We start from the raw sequence: 22011 nt of genomic DNA, 5'->3' as shown, positions 1-22011 counted from the left end.
AATATGTTTTTGCTCCATCTTTGGATATGATGATATGTTTTCTCAACCCAATTAGGAAAATTATCAAATATTTATAAATGTTAACCGACCTTGCATTTTTATCACGGGCCTCTGTGAATCATGGATTTTGAATGCATCAGTAGCCACAGTTTGCTGCTTTTAAAATTTGTTTGGGGATGTTGTCATGATAGTCCTGTGAGCCTCTTATACCATATTACTTTTTCTTGATGTCTCCAAGCTCTGTTACCATTTCTCATGGGCTCATAAAAGGGGTTAGCCAACGTTCTTTCCTATTACTTGACCAAGACAGTCGTCTGCTCTTCCCACACAGCTCGCGGTTGTTCAAGTAGCGGACATGGGTGTGTAAATACTACACTGCTGCTGATAAGACCCGTTCTCCAGATGAAATCCTCAGCCCACATGGGGCTCTGTTAGAAGATGGGGAAGCCATTGAGGTAAAATGAAATCGTCCGAAGTTTCAGGTGACCCATTTGGTTCAGACTTTCAGATTGTGTCCTCTGCTTATTTTATACCACACCCCTTTATTATTTTTAGACCACACCCCTTTATGATTTTTGTACTCTCAGCTATTCTTATTCTTCACATTTTAAAACAATGGAGAGCCTTTCCTCTCACTTAAAGATCTGGTCAGCACTGCAGTCATTCAATGTTTTAAAAAATTAATCTGACAGTTTTCATTGAAAATACATCCTATTCCTGGTCCATACTTATATCCACAGATGATTTTCCTTCATTGGATATCAGTCCCTGGCATCTTTAGGCATGCTTGTTTTTCTTGAGTCTTCCCTGAATAGGGACACAAAGTTTGAGTTGACTATGAACAATGTAAAGGAAAACCTATCGGTCATGGTTATATTTGAGTGTAGACTTGTTAAAAATTCTCTGCATGTATGTGATGGCTGAGTAGCTTAGTGTTTTTGTAGGATTCCTAACAGTAGGAGTGAGGCTGTCTCTGACTCTTTTGCCTGTATGTGAGACCCTTTTCTTCCTACTGGGTGGCCTCATTCACTTTTGATGCGATGGTATATATAGTAGCTTATTATGCCATTTCAAGATTTCAAGTTGCTGTCCCTGGGAGGCCTGCTTTTTTTTTTTTTTTTTTTGAGGAGAGAAGAAGGGGAGTGAATGGGGGGGTGGATCTGGATCTGTGGGGAGAAGGGAAGTGAGGAGAGAGACTAGGGGGGATGGGATTAGAGAATGGACAGTTTATGAGAGAAGAATAAAAACAAAAAATTAAATATAATTGAAGTAAAAAGCAGTAATCAGTCCCCTGGATTAAACAGCAAGGAAATGTCATTTGTTGTCAGAGTGGACTTAGTTTGAGCCAGAACTGCTTTCAGTATTTAAAAGACAGGCAGATAAGTGTCAGCCAAACTGGCAAATGGGAAAGGAAAAAGGGGCCTCAGAAGTGGCAGGAGAATTCAGTGCCATGAAAGCCAGCAGGATGGAGCGCTCTGGAGAGAGGCAGCTTAGTGATGCTGGGCCCTCGAATGGAAAATGCCCAGTAGTTTCAGCATTACTGCAGCTATTTGAGTCCATCTTAAAAACTATTTTAGTGGCTGCGAGGAATGGAAACCGTACTGAGGAAGGTGAACTGAGGAGAGGAAAAATTTAAAGGTAGGGTATATTAGCTACACGTCTGGAAATGATATTGGCAAGCACAGAAAGTACATGTATAGCTGGACAGGGTCGTGGATGTTGATGTTGATATTGACATGAAATTTGATCATATGGTTTTGATTAGCTCACCTCTTCCGATCCACTTTTATTTCCAGATACAACCCAATCTGCTCTTGCCTCCATTACCACTTTCTTATTAAAGTTTCCATCTTTTAGTACAGAACATGACACGGGCTCACTCGTTGGCCTATGTCCTGCAAGGTGTCCTTACACTCTTTCTGATGTCATTCATCTTATGGTAATTCCTTACTACCAAGTCAGGGGCCTCGATGCTTACTTCAGTTCCCTGGCCATGTGTGCCCTCCAGACCTGAAGTTTCAAAATGAATGGAGTCAGTGTCCCTTGCTAAGGAGCACTTACCAGCGTGCCCGCTGTATAGTAAGGGACTAGTAGTGATTTCTTCAACGTCTTAACAATACTACGTGTGCTTACACAAAATATAGAGGAAAGGAAGAAGAGAAAGGAAGGAAAATAGAAAAGTAGGAGAGGAAAGGAACAGATGTAGAAAGGAAAAAAAAATGAAAGCAATACAAGGGGGCAGGAATTATCACTTAATTTTCCAGAGAGCATCACAAGCTTTGACTTTACCTAGAGCTAACACCCACCTTACTGGTTTGACTATTGGCCACACCTGGCAATTTGCTCTGACTACTTAGATACTTTGTGCCACATTTCCTGTCTTGCTGCAGGCAGGACTTGAAGCCTGAAAAACGACACACAACAATTCAATATGGGACTGTCTGGATATTCTCTGTGAGCTCTCTGAACAACTTCCAGTTGCTATTTTTCCTCCTGGGACCTCTCTGCCACTCAGTCTCTACCGTCATCTTAACTGTTTCCTGCGTGTGTCTCTGCCTCTATCTCAAAGAATTTTGGATAGCCTCTAGAGGAGAGTAGCTTAACAGCCATACATAGAAAACAAGCGAAATGTACAAATAAAAACTGTCCTACATACACGGTGAACTCGTTGACAACTAGGATATGGGTGGTTTTTGTGTTTAGGAAATAAGTGGAGATGGAGGAAATTTTTTTTCCTCTCCCCAAATTTAATACTATTGCTAAATCTGAATCACAACTATGGGTGGGAAAGGTCAAGTAAATGATATCAACCAATTTCCTATTTAATTTCAGCCACATTTGACCCACAGCTGAAAGCAGTTTAAGCAGTAATTAATCAATTTAAATTTTTGTCATTGCCTTTTTATTGTTAGCCAGCAGTTGATATGCCTGAGAATTTATGCTTTTGGGAGTTTGTAGCCATTATCAAACCCTGAAGTTTTGTGCATATCTTGAATACTCAGAAAGAGAAGAAGCAGTGGGGGGCATATTCCTTTGATGGCAGATGAGGAAAGCAGAATGAGTCACACAGATAAGGATGGTAACATAGGGAGTGAATGTGTTTCTCTCAGAACTCATGGTTTTCTTTAGGTGTGGGGACAAAGTTACTGCAAATTGCTATTATTGGCGTCAAAAAGAAATAGCCTTAGAAACATTGGTATGTACTTAGTATTCTTCTAAGGCAGTCTTTCTTAAAATTAATCTTATTTAATTATTGGGGTGTGTGTCTGTGTGCGTTTGTGTGTAATTTGTAATTGTGCACATGTCCTGGCACCTATGTCACAGGGCTTTGGGGAGTCAGTCATCTCCTTCTATTGTGGGTTCTGGGAATTGAACTCAGAATGTTAAGCTTACTTAAAGAGACTATCCCCTGACACAAACTAAACCTTGGTTTATTTTTGATAATTTCATAAATAGGCTACTTGGGGGAAAAAAAGTCTGAAATCATTATCTACATCTCATACCTGTTTCAGTCTTAAGTAAATTTGAAGTAAGTAAGTAAGTTTGAATCTACCCAGGATAGTACAAGGATGCGACCTGCTGACTCTGAGCGAACAACCTTTCAGTTACTCAATTACAAATCCATATCTGGACTCTGTTTGACAAAGGTCAGAAGGTTAGAACACTGAAAATATTGAAAATATTTATTATATCATTCTTTTCAAGGGAGGGGAATTTTTCTTCATCAAATATACTCAATATCCATTATATCATATATATATACACATATATATGTATGTATAAATACATGTGTGTGTGTTTGTGTGTACAAACATAAACATGGGCTATATAACTCAGTTGCTCATACAGCAGGGGGTAGCACAACCAACTCTGTTTTCCCAAATTTCATTCTAGCAAGGGCAGAGAAATTAGTAAAGTCACAAATAAATCATAAATCTCAAAGGCTCCTGAGTGGCATGAAAATGATGTAAGCTCATACAGTGCGGGAACAGGACAGGAAGATCCAAGAACATGGGAAGAGAGTGTCTAGTTGAGAAAGAATGTGAGGGAGGGTTTCGATAATTCAAATTCAGACTGGAATTTGGTAAGCGTGTAGTTATCAGAGACATCTGGAGGAAGGGCAAAGACACTGAGATGAGGTTATGTATACTGTTTGGGGAATAACTGAGAAGTAATTCTGAGTATGGAATTGCCAGGCAATTCTGAGTATGGACCTGCCAGCAATCTGCTAGGGCAGCATGAAAACCAATGTAAATAGAGCCATGGAAAGACAAGGAATCTACAATCGGCAAGCGTGCATTTGTGACTGCCTAAATCCTCATAATTCACCCAGTGAACAATGTTGGAAAGAATAGTTGGGCCAAGAGACATATCCTTTAGTTGTATAAATTCATGAGGATCTGGTAGATGAGAATAGCAAAAATATCATAGAATCTACTAAACATGACATTCAAAGGGAAATATTCATGTGAAGAGAGAGGGAGTGTGGCCCTAAATATGTAGTTATGGTGGAGGAGAGAGGTACCTTGGGGGAATGTTCAGAAAATAAAAAATGCCAGGTGGCGAGCGCTGAGGGGAGTGGGGAGAAGAACATCCCAGTTTCATAAGATTTCAGAGTAAGGGAACGCTCAGAGGCCAGATGAAACTCAACCACACCACCAAAGATGATGTCAGAACACCAGTCAACGGAGGAGGTCTTGTTGACAACTGACAGTGAACCAGAAACAGAACACCCAAGGATTTTGCTCCTTCATACACTTTTAGCCTTTGAAATTTTGTATTTCTAAAATTCACTCACAAAGACACTTAATTTATATATTCAGATGCAGAGGCACAATGTTCACAGTTTCTTTTTATTGATTTTTATTGAACTCTGAATTTTTCTCTGCTCAACTCCCTGCCTCTTTCCTCCCCTTCAACTCCCTCCCAAGGTCCCCATGCTCCCAATTTCCTTAAGAGATCTTGTCTTTTTCTGCTTCCCATGTATATTAGATCTATGTATGTCTCTCTCTTAGGGTCCTCATTGTTTTCTAGGTACCCTGGGATTGTGATTTGTGGACTGTTTTTCTTTGCTTTATATTTTAAAACCACTTATGAGTGAGTAGATGTGATAATTGTCTTTCTGGGTCTGGGTTACCCCACTCAAAATGATGTCTTCTAGCTCCATCCATTTTCCTGCAAAATTCATGATGTTATTTTTTTCTGCTGTGTAGTACTCCATTGCATAAATGTACCACATTTTCCTTATCCATTCTTTGGTTGAGGGGCATTTAGGTTGTTTCCAGGTTCTGGCTATGACAAACAATGCTGCTATGAACATAGTTGAGCACATGTCCTTGTGGCACGATTGAGCATCCTTTGGATATATACCCAAAAGTGGTATCACTGGGTCTTGAGGATGATTGTTTTCTACTTTCATAACTAATCTGAAAGTAAAATATAGAATTTGGCTCCAGCTCAATTACAGAATTATTGCAAGCATCCTTTCATGGCTAATCTCATTTTTCATGATGGGGCAATAGGAAGGAATACAAAGAACAATTTACAAAATTTCTCTGAATAGAAAGATGTGGGAAAAAAATGTCATATCTGTGTAAGCCTGAACCAGTCATCTTTAGTAACCTTGCAAGGTTCCTAGTGGTGGTACCAGAGCACAGAACACCAACCCAACTACTAAGCCTTCAACTAGCTCATGTTTTGCTTGCAAGATACATTGAGGCAGTCATGTCTAGTGTCTTTTTTTAAAAAATATTTTTATGCTTTATTTAACTTTATTTTATGTGCATTGGTGTGAAGGTGTCAGATCCCCTGCAACTGGATCTTCAGACAGTTGTGAGCTGCCATGTGGGTGCTGGGAATTGAACCTGGGTCCTCTGGAAGAGCAGTCAGTGCTCTTAACCACTGAGCCATATCTCCAGCCCCCATGTCTAGTGTCTTGTGTGAGTAGATAAACCAAAGAAAAAGGAAAGAAGGAAGGAAGGAAGGAAGGAAGGAAGGAAGGAAGGAAAAAGAAAGACAGACAGAAAGAAAGAAAGAAAAAAGAGCATCCATGAGGACAACAAGAAATAGTGTTAAGAGGATCTTGGATAATTTCTACCCAATTCAAAAATCCACAGAGTTATTTTAAAAAACATGATGAAACTTGAGAACTGTTTCATTTCTGGGAGAGTAGAGATCTCCAGTTTGCTTATGTGACTTTAGAGAAAATGATTCATATTTTTAACAACCTCAATTAAAAAAAGATGATTCTTAAGTAAAGCCCTAGGCGAAGGGAAATGGGCTCGTTTTGCTTTCTGCTTTTAGGACAGTAGTGGAGGTGCAACCATATTTAGAAAGCGTATTCTTTTCTGTGTAGACTTGTGTGTGTGTGTGTAATACCATTTTATCTACCTTATATAGTGTATGCTTGTGAATTTGTATAATGCTTTCTTACTGAAAGTAGGATAGATTTCACGTTCAAGGCTAGTCTAGACTATACTGTGACCTCCAGGCAAGCCTAGGCTACAGCAATACATCATACATATTTAACATGTATTACTAAATGATTAAATGACTTAAGAAAGTAATAATTCCAAACTTGAAGAGCAATAATTGAGTGTTCAAAAATATGAGATGAATGCAACCCCCCCATGGAGTATTTCCACCTTCAGATGTATACATAAAGACTACTTTTCTGGTGAATTTAGTGCCAACATCAATTTCTAAACAGACATGGGTTTGAACTAAGCAGTTAAAAGTAATCTGTACCTTCCCTGCAGATTCTCTGGAAACCGCCAACAATAACTCGGTGAGAGGTACATTCCCAATACCTAGGAAATCTTTACATAAACTTCTTTCCGCTATATGCTTCATTTGAAAATATGTCCTAAAAGAAGTTGCTTTGGCCTTATAGAAGTTACTCTTTCTGAAGAGCAAATGGGGGGGGGGGTGTACTGGGGGGAGGAGGAGGTGCGGGAACTGTGGTTGGTATGTAGCATGAAATAAAAAGGGAGTCTCTAGATTAACTGTCAACATCTGTGAAAAGGAGCCCTTCTGCTCCAGGCTGACAATGGCATTCGGTTATGGGCATAAACATAAATATTTAGAGGACAGTTTGACAACATGTTCATTTAGGCTAACAATGGCAGTGTGTTCATCCTTGGCCTCATGACTTTCCCAGCCAAAGACTTTTGGCTGGGTTTACAGTGCCAGATGTGTATTTCCTCCTGGGAACAGGCCTCAAATCTCATCAGAAAGCAGTTGCTATTCCCATCATAGTTGTGCGATTGAGAGTATCTTGTTGTGAAGGTTGATATTGGAGCAGGCACTCACTCTACAGCTGAGTGAGACCACAGTTGTCATTTCTCAGCAGTCTGCATAGACCTTCCTGCCTCCATCAACACTAGCCACCCAACAGGGGATTTACAGCTCAGCTCCAGCATGATTTCTGTGATCCATTGTTGGTTAAGGAGTAAGCATCTAGCTTTAAGTGGGAGATTGGCATACCTTCTTCTCTCCGGAAGCACAGAGAACATCACAGAGGAGAGGGCAGAAAGAATTTAAAAGTCAGAAGATGGGGACAGTGTCATGAGATGCTGTCATCCAGGTATAGGATTGTCATTGCAACACTTGAACCCAGAAGCTGTGGACCCCTAACTCAGGATCAGGCTTTCAACTTTCCACCAGGGATAGAGGAGGTGACCATGAGGTCCCATCTCTTACTGAGGCACTAATTACTATTATAATCACAGGATGAGGAGGTGTCATTTTCTATGGTGATATGCATGGGCAGTGGAGAGTAGGAAGAAAAAATGAATTCTAAGGAAAAGAAAGCAGGTTGAAGAAGGTAATGGGTTGCATATAGTCACAGCAAATTGTATATGTGTAAGAATCCATGAAAAAAATGAAGAAAAATAGCTTCACAAAGTCACTTCCTAAATCAGTCCTCTTTCCCCTTTAAAGCTGCCCCACTTTCTGTTGACCTTAGTTTATATTGATGTGTGTTCTTCTCCACTGTCATTATTCTGCCCAACATACTGCCAACTCCATCAACATTCAAACGTCCAGAATCTATGGGCAAAACCTGATCTTCGCCTGATATGAGAGGAAATGAAATTGACTACACAAGCAGTGGTGTCTTATTTCTAGTCAACTATCATTGGGGGCCAAGTAAAAGTCAGTGAAGAAAATAAATGTGTAATTGCTCACAAGATTTTTTTTTTCATTTAAAAAAGCAAATTAACAAAATAAATTTCCACTATGCTTCAAAGATAAGAGAACTTTGATGTATCTTCATTTTAGGTAGTATTTTAGTAGAAATAAATACCCTTTAACTTCTACTACTACAGACATTGATTAATTTTTCTTTTTTCCAAAGATTTCCTTGGCTTTTGCTCTGTCAGCCATTTACCTGCAAAAGTGGGGATTCTAACACAGAGACATTTAGAGGAAAAAAAGAATCTCCCATCTTCTACAAGGTCCTTAAAGGGAAACAGAACACAGGCTCTCTAATAAGTGAGAACAAACTTAAGGAAAGCAGACAGCTTTCTGTTTACCTCAGAAATAGGAAAAAAAGACCATCTGGCCCTCGGCCACAGCAAATATTACTTACTGTTGTGTGGGAGAGTGTTGCCGGATTAAGTGTATTTGAAATAAAAAAAAAAGAAGACAAAGTGAATACAGGGAGAAAGAAGGCAGAATAGAGAGAGATGCCAGCAGGTACCAGAAAAACAAGATGTGTGATAGCAAGTCATGAGCCTCGTGGTAAAATAATAGAAATGGCTTAATTTAAAAATAAGAGCTAGTCTATAATAACCTTGAGCTATCAGCCAAACAGTTATAATTAATATAATCCTTTGAATGTTTACTTGGGAACTGGCAAGTGGGAGAGAAACCTCCAGTTACAAATGGTGCCCAATGTCTGTCATGGATATATATTAGACTTGAAAATCTTAAAAAGGTTTCTAAACTCACAAAAGCAGAGCTTCCTCGTCTCACAGTCTCAAGCCAGCAGCAACACAGAGATGCATCTCCCAAGAACCTCCTGCAGGATGGAGCCAGCTGCCAGCTGCCAGCTACATAAGCTAAGCTCTATGGTGGGATTCCACAGTCTCACACAGGCCTCAGTACAGAGAGGCTAATCAGGCCACGCTGTGTGGTGGATTTAAAGGTTTGTGGGCCGGTTGCATACTACCTGTTGGCCGCATAGTGGGGGATAAGTATGATACTCGTTGCTATGTCTGCTACGTTGAAATGCTGAGCAGGGTGGATCCAACAGCCAAAGCAGCCACTTTGGTCCTAGCCATGCCTGCTTAGCAGTTTAAATCAGTGATCAAAAAACGATTACAATAAAGACACATTCAAACAAAAACAAAAAACTCTGTGTTACCGTGTTGAAAAATATCTGGAGACTTGGAAGAGAGAGAAAAAAGCATCGATAGTCATAAAAAGAAATAAATAGTTTAAAAACTAAAACAACCTCTTTAAAGAGACAATAAAAACAATATAAAAGAAAAAAGCCACCTAAAGATGGAAAATACACAGGGAGTCTGGATAGTAAATAATATTGTTTTTTTTTTTTAATTTTTTGATGGCCGATGGGCAAGACAAGGGACAACTGCAGGGAGACAGGGTATTGAAAGACAACTGATAAAATGCACCAACATAAATATTTTTAAAATGCCTTCACTGTAAAACTGATAAAAGATAAATTAGTTATAAACTTTAGACTCACAAAGATAGAATACACGTTTAGAGCATTTTCTTTAATTTTATCAACTACAAATAGACTAACTATTGTAAGTGTAATTCTAGCTCGATGCCTGTTTTGTGATGTGTAATTTCACAATGTTAAAATTAAAGCCTTCCTTTTTAATTAGTCAGAAAAGGGGAGGTGATGTTGAATGCCCTTCTGTATACAGCTAATATGTGTTGTTTTTATTAGTTGTGAAACAAAGCTGCTTTATCTTGTAGCAGGGCAGAATACAACTAGGTGGTAAAGCCAATCTGAATACCAGGAGAAAGAAGGCAGAGTCAAGGGAGTCAGCTGCTGCCAAGAAAGCAAGATAAGCAAGGTAACAAGCCACAAGCCTCATGGTAAAATAGAAAATAATAGAAGTGGATTAAATTATAAGGAAAAGCTAGGTAGTAATAAGCTATCAGCCAAAGTTTTATAATTAATATAAGCCTCTGAGTGTTTATTTGGGAACTGGCTGGTGGGAAAGAAACCACCAGTTACACTTCTAGGCCCCTGAGATAGCCCAGCATAGGAACAACTCAACTATCTGGGGCAATACCCTTGGAGAAAATTATATCAGGCCCTTCAAGGACAAGAGTCATGACCTCCTCTTCTGTGGGCAAACAGGTGGGAGGTACTTCTTGGTAGAGAGTGAGAAAGACTGACTTAAATAGGAACAAAAATCAACCTAATGTTAGGCATGAGCACAGTGAAGGTTAATCTTTTCTCGAGGAGATCTATGCAGAAAATCTTAGTTACCATCTCTGTATAGTCGCCACATGCCTTTTATATGCTTAAAATTATGAGATGACCAGACTGAGCTTGTGTGGGTTGTTTAGCAGTCTGTCAGCCAGGGTAAGGATCCCCTATTTTGGTTTCTGCAAAGCTGCTTTGCTTCCAAAACTCATAAAAAGAAAACTCCAGAAAAGAACTTGGGTCTCTTGAGACACAGGTGCTAGAGCCGCTCCTTCTGCAATGTGTTCTTTGGTTTAGAAAATCTGTACCTTTGTTAATACTGCTGTGTGTCCTGTCCCATCCACTGAGAATCACAGAACCTTGAGGTCATATCATTGGATACTCAAAGACTTACTCCAGAAATACCCCCTTAGGGCACGTGACAGAACTTGGAAAATGATTCAGTAATGTGGCAATTGCTATGAAAAATTAAATACTAGTAAGCTGGCATGGGGAGATGACACAGTGGATGAAGACCTTTAATCTGACAACCATCATTTGAACCTTGGAATCTACTGAAGAGTAGAAAGAGAACTAATTCCCCAATGTTGTCCTCTGGCCTCTGCACTTTTGCCCCCACACAAATTTCGCATTCAGGGTGATAATAACAATGCCCCGTTTAAAAAAATGAGTTGTTCATAAATCGAAGACAGAAAAGGAATAAAAGTATTCAAAATGGGTTCAAAACTGGAAAGATGGCATCTGCTAACGCAGGTGTGGTGACATAGGTGAACATCCCTAGAGCACATATAGATAGATTCAGGTGCAGTAGAAAGTGTCTGACTCAGTGTGTGGGTGCACCCCTTGCGGTCCTATTGGGAGCTCACCAAGGCCAGCTGGCCTGGGTCTGAAAAAGCCTGGGATAAAACCGGACTCACTGAACATAGCGGACAATGAGGACTACTGAGAACTCAAGAACAATGGCAATGGGTTTCTGATCCTACTGCATGCACTGGCTTTGTGGGAGCCTAGGCAGTTTGGATGCTCACCTTACTAGACCTGGATGGAGGTGGGTGGTCCTTGGACTTCCCACAGGGCAGGGAACCCTGATTGCTCTTTGGGCTGACGAGGGAGGGGGACTTGGTTGGGTTGAGGGGGAGGGAAATGGGAGGTGGTGGCAGGGAAGAGACAGAAATCTTTAATAAAGAAATAAATTTATAAAAAATAAATAAAATGATATGACCCATGCAATATATATATATATATATATATATATATATATATATATATATTCTAAAAAAAAAAGAAAGTGTCTGACTGATCTTGACACTCCCAATGGGAAAGATGGGAGGTATAGATACAGGGTGGTCCCAGGAGCCTGAGAGCCAGCTAACCTGGCTTATGCAAAGATAAATGAGAGAGCCTGCCTCAGACAAGGAGCAAGGTGAGGAGGATGGGGATCTGAGGCTGTCCTCCAACCTCTACAGTCACTCTCCAGTCCATGAATGACAAGCTTGCTCTCATACATAAACTCAAACAAACTCAAACATTCACTCAAACAAACTTTCACACATCACCATTATAATGTACACGTATGCTTATGGTTATTTCATGCACAGACACACGGATTAAAAAAATAAATCCAAACACTCCGTTAAAACCTATTCCACCACAGAGTATTTTAATATAAATGAGGCAAAAGGAATGCTGACAAATCACCGCAATGGCAAGTTATTTTAGGGTCTAAACTAACTTTTCTGTTGCATGGGGGTGAACTATAAGTTATTTCAGAATGTACAAAAACTTGTTTGAAGAAGGAGAGTCTCTTTTCAAGTGAGACTTGTTAGGGACTATTATTTTCAGGTGTGTTGCTTTTGTTTATGCTGCATTTGTTTAACTCTGTGAAGCTGTGATTCTTTGCCTGTCTGAAACACGTGATGGTCCTAATATAGAGCTGAAGGGCAATAGTGAGGCAGGAGCATGGGCAGGCAGGGCTGGCAGGAAGTTTAACTAGAAGGAGAACAGAGAACAAGAATCAAGAAAATGGGGAGAAAGGATGATAGAGGCCAGCCACCCAGCCAGTGCCTGGGTAAGAGTGAAAGTAGCAGGATATACAGAAGAAAGAAAAAACTCCCAGAGGGAAAATATAGTTGGGATAATTTAAGTTAAGAAAAGCTGGCAAGAAATAAGCCGAGCTAAAGCTACTCATTCATAATTAAGAATAAGCCTCTGTGTTTGATTTATTAGGGAGCTGCATGGTGGGCCCAAAGAGTAAAACATCACATAACAAACTCTGGCATGTATTACCAATATTTCTTTTAGTACCAGACCTTGTCATCTGGAAAGAATGTAAGTAGTTGCTCCATTTTTTTTTAAGTAGATGTCGTGACATTTAGCAAATAAATTTGGATGTCCTACACCCTGGTTCTCCAGGTACCGGTTTCTTCTGGAGAGTCTGTAGCTTCCTGATAAACTATCTGCCCAAATCTCTCAACATGTCTTTAGCTGATAAATCCTACCCCACCTTTCCTGGATGCCAGTTTGGATCACACATTATGAAACACAGATGCAGAGAAGTGAATTGATAACCCAGAAGCCACAGAAGAGCCAGCCAAGAAATCAGCTTTCTACTGAGGCTTCACAGTATCCATGCCACTCTTAGAGTACTTAGGGCCTAGTACTGTAAGGCCCCTTAAAAGTTCACCCTGTTTTCCCCTTTCCCCTTAAAGAAGGGATAATTTTGAATATCATGCTTTTCCTTTCGATTTTTTCCATTCTCTTTGATCTTGTTACTCCTCTCATCTTACAGGAGGATGTCAATGAAATATTTCCTCTTTAATGTATCGATTTCCATTTATTAAAAGAATTGGAAAGCCACAGAAGGAAAAGATGATTGGAAACAGAAAACACATGACAAAATATATTTTTCTTTAGTCTTGTATTTACAAATGTGGCTTTTTAACAAGGACAGAAGGCAGTCTATATTGTTGGGGACTGCAGACCCTCAGACCCTGAACTTTCTATGACCCTTGGCTGCAGAATAAACAATTTGTTTTCCTATGCTTGCAGCTGCTCTGAGCTTGAGACCTCATGAGTTCCTGATAACAACGGAGTGTTTTTTGGTGGGCTTGCAGCTGAAAAATTCTGAGAGATAGGGCATGGCCATTAGTCAAGGAGAGCACTGTATAAACTGCCCTGGAACGCAATAAAATTGGCATTCTTGTTTCAAATGTGACCCATGTCTCTGTGTGTCTTTTAATCCCCAGACCCTCGCCCGATTGGTTCCAGGTGGAGAAGGTGCCACACTGTCACTATATTAAGTCACTTCCAGTACCAGTAAATGATTCCTTCTGAAATTGATAGTACCATTGGCTAACAAAGGCCACCAGTTTCCTCAATTAAACTAAAACACCCATGTTAAGTATTATTCAGGCATGATTCTTTAATGCACTCTATTCATTTTTTAACATATTTTCTCCACTAACGTCTTGTATCACAAGTGGATTTAGGTGGAAATGGAGTTGAAATAAAAAGACGCCTTGTGCTACCAACTCTCTTCCTCTAAAAGGAGGCTCTTCCTCCTCTTTTGAATCCACATTTGCCAACCGTTAGCATCCCCTTTGAATTTATTGTTGCTATAGAAACATGTGCTCCTAGTTGACCTTTTGTTTTTCAAGGAGAAAGATAAACATGCCACCCACAAAGAGGCCCAACCAGAGGTTATTCCCCAAGAACCCTAACCTCCCCACTCACAGCCTGTGGGGCTGGAGGTAGCAGCTTTTCCCAAACCCTTGGCAGCAATGAGCACCAGCTGTACTAGCATTGAGGCTCTGTGAACCCTTTCTCTTAGGCAGGCCACATCCTGTCTGTCAAGAGAGAAAGAATGGTTCGGGTCAAATAAAGAGAAGCATTATGCAATATAACCCCCAGTGTTAATCTTTTGAAAGTAACAGCAGGCAGGCCACCTGAGGTGAAAGACAATTAATAAAAATGTCTCCAATTGGACGCTATGGAAATAAGCTTAACATTATAGATGAAAAGATTAAGGGAGAGGACCGCTAATGTTTATAAATCCTGCAGAATGTAAATAGACATCACTGAGCCCTGAAGCTTAAAATTCAGACTCAAATCACAGCAGAATTGCATCAAACATATCCTGAATCCTCACAGGGCTTTTTACAAAAGAGCTGTCTCTAGAGAGATGTTGCTGCATGTCTTTGTTTAGTTCAGTGACTACTCCACCAGACCTAAACTTAGACTGTACATAGAACACTTATTTCTCCCCAAACATTCTCATCCATGCTCTTTGTCATGTCAGTAAAAAAAAAAAGTCAAAATTCTCAGTTATCCTCAAGCTTTCCTTTTATCCTGTTTGACAATCCCATCCAATCTGCCACATACAAGCTGTCAGGAAATCCATGATGTTCACTTCCGAAGGATTTCTGGAATGTCTTTCTTAAGTTCCTTATTTGCTCCTGTCCAAGCTAGCATTTCATTTCAACTGAATACATTCCTTTCCCCCCCTCCCCGCCAGCATGCTGTATTCTTGATACAGCAACCAAAGTTCTTTGACAAAGCCAGCAGACTAAGACACTTCCATACTCGAAGTTCTGAGGTCTTGCAATCTTTCTCTCCCACTACTAATTCACAATCCTCAAATCTCGGTAGATGCTGATGCTGACTGAACTATGTTTTCCTTGGGGCTTTAATTTGACCAGTCTTTTCAGTGATATGCTTTTATAAGTGCTGGTTTTAAATAATCATATCCAAAAGGTTTCTCTGTAAAGTACACACACACACACACACACACACACACACACACACACACACACAGAGAGAGAGAGAGAGAGAGAGAGAGAGAGAGAGAGAGAGAGACCCTTGAATTCCCCCAAAAATGCCTCCTTGAATCAAGAATGCCAACTTGAGTCAAGAACACCCCATTTAGTGTGTTCCAGGACAGCTTATATAGGGTCTCCCCAACCAATGGCCACGTCCTAACTCTCAGCTGCAAGCCCAGCAGAAACCACTCCCCTGTCTCGTGCTCAGAGCAGCTGCAAGCGCAGGAAAATAAGTTGTTTTGCTCAGAGCAGCTACAAGCATAGAAAACAAGTTATTTACAGGAAATTCAGGGCCTGGGGATCCACAGCCCCCAACACTTCTTTATAATAAAAATGTAAACCAATAATTTTTTTTCCGTTTATTTATTTATTAAAGATTTCTGTCTCTTCCCCGCCACCACCTCCCATTTCCCCCCCCCCTCCCCCAATCAAGTTCCCCTCCCTTGTCAGCCCATAGAGCTATCAGGGTTCCCTGCCCTGTGGGAAGTCCAAGGACCACCCACCTCCATCCAGGTCTAGTAAGGTGAGCATCCAAACTGCCTAGGCTCCCACAAAGCCAATACGTGCAGTCGAATCAAAAACCCACTGCGATTGTTCTTGACTTCTCAGTAGTCATCATTGTCTGCTATGTTCAGCGAGTACAGTCTTAACCCAGGTTTTTTCAGACCCAGGCCATCTGGCCTTGGTGAGTTCCCGACAGAACATCCCCATTGTCTCACTGTGTGGGTGCACCCCTCACAGTCCTGAGTTCCATGCTCGTACTCTTTCTCCTTCTGTCCGGTGCTCCAAAGTGGGTCTCTGTTTTTGTCTCCTTTCATCGCCTGATGAAGGTTAATATTCAGGAGGATGCCTATATGTTTTTCTTTGGGTTCTCCTTATTTAGCTTCTCTAGGATCACTAATTATAGGATCAATGTCCTTTGTTTATGGCTAGAAACCAAATATGAGTGAGTACATCCCATGTTCCTCTTTTTGGGTCTGGCTTACCTCACTCAGGATAGTGTTTTCTATTTCCATCCATTTGTATGCAAAATTCAAGAAATTATTGGTCAAAAACCAATAATTTAAACAATTAAAAGAAATAAATTCATTCCCGAATAGTATCATTTGATCCATTTTTTTTTTTTTTGTACAATACCTACATTTTCGAAGCTTGTTATCTCTCCATTGACTGACTGCTTCAGGCTACTAGGCAGTGGAGATTCTGGCTAGGAGTAAAATAGGGCTCAAGGTGAAGGCAATAAGAGTGTGCATAATTCTCAGCCCTACCTATAGGGAACGCATTTGTAATTCTCTCCTCAAAAGGTTCAGGGAGAATTGTTGAGAGGAGGCAGAAAGAATGGAAGAGCCAGAGGTGGTGGAGTGCAGATCACTATGCCTGTTCTGAGCACTCTGCGCTAAGGTACTACTCCTGTCCTATGCGCTACATGCTACACGCTACACACTATGCGCTACTACTTGTACTATGCCTATAGCATACTGCCTGCACTACGGAAGGTTTGCGAGTCAGGTAAGGGGCTGAAGATTGACATACACAAATTCAGAAGGAGACAGAGACACGGGTTATCCTTGAATTCCCCAAGAATGCCAACTTTACTGTGTTCCAGGGCAGTTTATATAGGGTCTTCTTTGTCTAAATGGCCACACCCCTACTCTCGGGGTTTTTCAGCTGCAAGCCACCAGAAACAACACCCCTGTCTTGTGTTCAGAACAGCTGCAAGCATAGGAAAACAGTTGTTTTGCTCAGAACAGCTGAAAGCATAGAAAACAAGATGTTTACAGGAAATTTGGGGTCGGGGGTCCACGGTGGAGGGAAATTGTTATCTTCTGGACACAGTAGGACAATTGTACGTAAGAACTGGTAGCAGTTGGGACAGTGTGTACAAAGCCTGTGCCAGCCCAAGACCAACAAATTAGGCATATAGTCCCATCCCTAGCAGTGAAGCTATGGGTAATTCTTAGCTACTAAGAAGAGGCAAAAGATTTCTCCTAAGTGGTAGGTTGACCACTCTCCAGTGGTCATCTGGCAGATCAAGAATATTTGGTGCAGCAAAATTGATCTTGAAATAATTTTTAAAAAAGGGCACAGCCTAATATAAAAAGGGGTAGTAGGTCGATCTAGGAAGAGCGGTATTGAATATGAGCAAAACCCATATGAAACCCAGAGAAATTATATAAGCAAACAAAAATGAAACAACACAGAGACAAGCTGGCTAAGCAGCTTTTGTCACGTGTGTGTGTGGGTGCTTTCAACACATAATATAAAATAATCTAAATTGACAGATGTTGTGGTACTTGCTTTTAATTCCCCCATTTGGGGAGGCAGGATCTTGTGTATCTTTGTGAACTGAAGGTCTACAAAGTGAGTTCTAGGACAGCCAGAGCTACATAGTAAGGTCCTGTCTCAAAACAAACAAAAGCAATAACAAACAAACAACAAACCACAGCCCATCTACACACAAAACAGTCAACTAACTAAACACACACACATACACACACACACAAAACAACAACACTCATCAAATACAAAAATCATGAGAAACCTAGTCTCTCACCTCTATCATTGAAGACAACAATTTGGGGTTCTTTGTTTTTCTCTCTCTCTCCTTCCTCCCTCCTTCCTTGACTCCATCCTTCCTTCCTTCCCTCCTTCCCTCCCTCCCTTTCTCCCTTCTTTTTTCCCCTCATTTCTGTGCTTTAATACGTTTTCTATTAGGACTGAACAAATTAAAACTTGAATCTGTATATCAGGGAAAACATGATTTAATCCATAGGTAGCTTCGTGTAGTTTCTAACTGATACTCTAGGACTCTACATCATTCTTCCTCAAAAAGTTCTTCCCAAGATGGCACATGGCACGGTTGCTTTACAGGGGATTTAGAAATGTTTTTCTGTTTTAGGTTTAGCATATAAAAAGGGAGCAAACTCAGTTGGACTCTTTAAGCTTCCAGAAAGGACCTAGTATAGTACACTCCCAACATTTTCTCCTGAAAAAAATTCATTGCTGTATCTAACTAGTTCTTACATCATTTGAACTAAATTCCTCATATTAATAGCTCAGTGTGTTTTGCATTTTACATGGTGTCCTAAAGAAGGCAAGGTTCCCTAATAGTAGTGTATGTTTGATTATAGAGTACTTATTCAGGTGTAAATCTCCACATATAGAATTAGAGACACAAGAATAATTCTAATGCTATTTTCTTTTATCTATAACTAATAAAAAACACTTGTATGTTATTTTCCCAGTAATTTAAGTAATATGATATATTTCCCCTTTACCTCTAGAGTAGTACTAATCTCAATCAAATTAGTCTTTGATAATAAAAAATAGTGTTATCCTCCTAATTACAATATTCATTTTCTATATCCGTCTTAATTGTTGTGATAAAGTTTGATAAAGATTGTATGTGTGCAGCTCATTTGATGATCAGTGCCCCTTTACATCATGATATTAGATAGGGGGCCCCAACAATCATGGATTTTAGATGCTTGGAAAAATTTTTTAAAAAATGTTAGTATGACTTTCTCATCTTTGAGGGTTCCTGGAGTAATCTTTTATTTTTGGCATGGGGTCTCAGTGTTTAGAACCTAGTGGTTTACAAACTATTATTATTCTCCACATGCTTAGAACTTCCACAAAGATGTGACAACTTTGCTGAATATGGAGTCCAGAGATGAAGGCTTTGAATTCATCTGCCTTGTATTAGAAAATATCGCCTTGATCTGTGTTTGGATATTGAAATCATTAATATCAATTATTTTGAAGAAGTCATTTCTATCCCCACCCAAAGTTCAGCACAACTGTGTAAACGTTAGCTCATAAATCAGAACCTTGGTAACTGTTCCTACCCTCTTGCCATAAGAGATTGTTCAACAGTCCTATGCTTGAAACACCTTTGAGACAGGATATGCTCAAGATGCAGCTTCCCAGAAAGTGTGACGTCGCTTTGAGAAAGGCTAAAAATGAAGTTTTTAAAATTTTGTATGAAGCAGCCAGTGCCCCACCAGCAAGCCTCAGCATGTAGAGGAGCTGCTAAAAGAGAAAGAGGTTTTAGAGTCTAGATGTGCGGAATAAATGTGATTGCTGTGATATGATATCTAATTTCACTCTCCAAAGCATCCATTTTACTGTAAAAATCCTTACATTTTCCATGTTAGGGGACACAAATGTCCTTATCACCATTTATCATAGCGCGTATGAACCGAAGATTTTTAGACTGCTCACTTCAATTGTGGTTCTCTTCCAAAGGTGACCTGTCATATAAATTAAAAATTATCATATGCAACTGTAATACATAGCTTACTTTATATACAGTTCCTCATCTATGTCTAGAAGATTTCTTTGTTTAGCTTGGCTGCCTTTCAAAGTTGCTTGCTTTCAATTGATCAAGCAAAAGCTAGCATTTACTGTGTATGCCTTCCCTTCTCTTCACTACAATTGTTTTCTATATATTCACTCCCAAACTGATATGCCAGACTCAGTTGTATATATCTGTTGTATTCTGAAATAATTCCATAAAACCCTCTGGTTTCACCTGCTACTATATGTTGTAAAAAAATGAATACCACATACCTGTGTACATTCATGCTATGTGGAAAAAAAATCATCCTTCTGTAAAACATAGCCTTCAAAACAAATTCATGTTCTTCTGTCTTCTGGGACATATATGGAAACTTCCTTGTAAACATACCTAAGATATACTCTGGGATATGGGTACAGAAATAATATCATCAAGACTTCTATATAACTGTATGCTAAGAAATTTCTGATTCCCTTATTAAATGTAATATGTTTAACATGATATATCTTATTTGAAAAATGATTAAACATATTGAAATTAAATGCATTTTTAAATAAGTATGTGTGGAGAAAAAAGTGAACAATTCTATTCTGTTCCTGAGAATAAAAATGACAGGAAGACAATCTCTATTTTTAAGAAAGACATGGGATTAGAGCAAGAAAGGCAGTGAAGAAAATTGCAATATTTTATGAATAAGTACAAGGCTGAGATTATGTTTAGGATATAATTATACAGTGGAGACTTGGCAAGCATCATATGTCTTCAAGCAGATGATGGTTTCATGGGTTTCAAATGGTATGCAGGTTTTTTTAAGGCTTGAAAAGAAAATAAAAATGTGAATTTATCTAGAAGAAGTCTCATGAACAAAAGTTCAAGAGCTTGCAGCAACCTTAATTGTTAGAAGACTTTTAAGCAGTTTATGTAATAGCTTGGGTATGATTACACAAGTATGCCAGATCCAAGGCATGCAGGTTCATATACGCCTTCTGCAGACGTGGGAGTAATTTAGCTTTAATCTTGGAGATGATGGGAAAGTTTTGGGGAATTTTTAATGGTAAACTGACATGCTTAGACTTATATTTTGTATTTACTAGAGAAAGCACTCCTGGTAGCATGCAAAGGAGAGGGTACAGGAGGATAAGTTTGTGAACAAGAAAACAAGCAAGTCATGTAAGAGACATTAACAGCTTAGTAACCAACTGAAGACAATCAATGAGGAGTACATGCTCACTTGACTCTCCAGTCTCTTGGTTGGGAGATCATGTGGCCTCATCCAGGATAGGAAAAGAGAGACAAAAGGTCAATGACAGTAAGAAAAGCATAACTTCCCTTAAATTGTTTTATTGAAGATGGCAGGCAGTGAGTATCTTTAGATGTTAAGTACTTGGTTGAAAAGTGTGTAGATGAGACAGAGTTGAAAGTCAGTCACTGCCCTGGTGTTTGATTGACAAGTACTCAGGAGGCATAGAATGAAAAAAAGATCTGAATTCTGAACTTTGATATCCTAATAACAGTCAAAATTTCCAGCAAATAAGACATGTAAGAAAAGAAGCTAGAAATATTTTATAGAAACCAAGAGCACAGAAGGAATGACTTCAATATTGAAGATTATTTAGATTCAGGTTATCTGGTCATTTATGGCCTCTGCCAATTCCTCTTTGATAATATTGAGTGGAAAATGCAACTTAAAAAAATACCAGCTGGAAAGAGTGTAATGGATAGATTTTTTGAAAGTTGGAGATTGGAAATATATCTAAACTAAAAGCAAAATAAAAGTCTGAAAGAAAATGGATAAACCAAGATGTGAAAATGAGGTGAACAGGCTACATGGAATGGCCTTCAGAAGTGTCATGGAATCTTCTTGTAGGATACCAAGCACAAGAAAGGAAGGAAGAATTATCAAAGAAGAATAGGTAAAGTCTTTTTCTCACTCATTACAAGTTTTTCTATCATTGTTTATATCATTTCCTCATATGTATGCTTTATAGAAGTTTAAATAACATAGTCACCATTGATTGCTGTTTCTTAATTTATTCGTTCTAGTCTCTGCTCTAGTCTCCACATTGCTTCAACTTTTCTTCAGAATTCCTTGACAGCTGATTTTTACCATGCCCTGAGTGGCAGCAAAGCAGAGTATTCAGGCCTGAGCACTGGGTAACAGTTCTCACTTCCTGTTCTGTTCAGACAGTCTTTGGTCTTGAGACTCTATCTCCACTGTGCCTATCTCCGTCCAGTAGCCAGAGTTCTGCCCCCTGCATCTCCTTTTTTTGGAATTCGGAAGTACTGCTGAAAGATCTGTGTGGTCTAACGGTCACTTCTGTTATTTGTATGCCTCGCAGACACTTATTGACACCATGCATTTTTACCGGCTTCAAGCAAAGACTTGGAGGAGACTGACCCACCATCATGGAAGTACCTTCTCTCCAAGCTGGCCTCCTTCGTGGTGAAAACGTGGCATTGAGACATTCTCCTTACCCAGTCCA

Source organism: Microtus oregoni, unplaced genomic scaffold, assembly GCF_018167655.1.
Source record: "Microtus oregoni isolate MIOR12 unplaced genomic scaffold, Mior012 000001F_ref0000356, whole genome shotgun sequence".
Lineage (NCBI taxonomy): Eukaryota > Metazoa > Chordata > Mammalia > Rodentia > Cricetidae > Microtus > Microtus oregoni.
The sequence above is the reverse complement of the archived record's forward strand: the minus strand, read 5'-3'. Positions refer to the sequence as shown.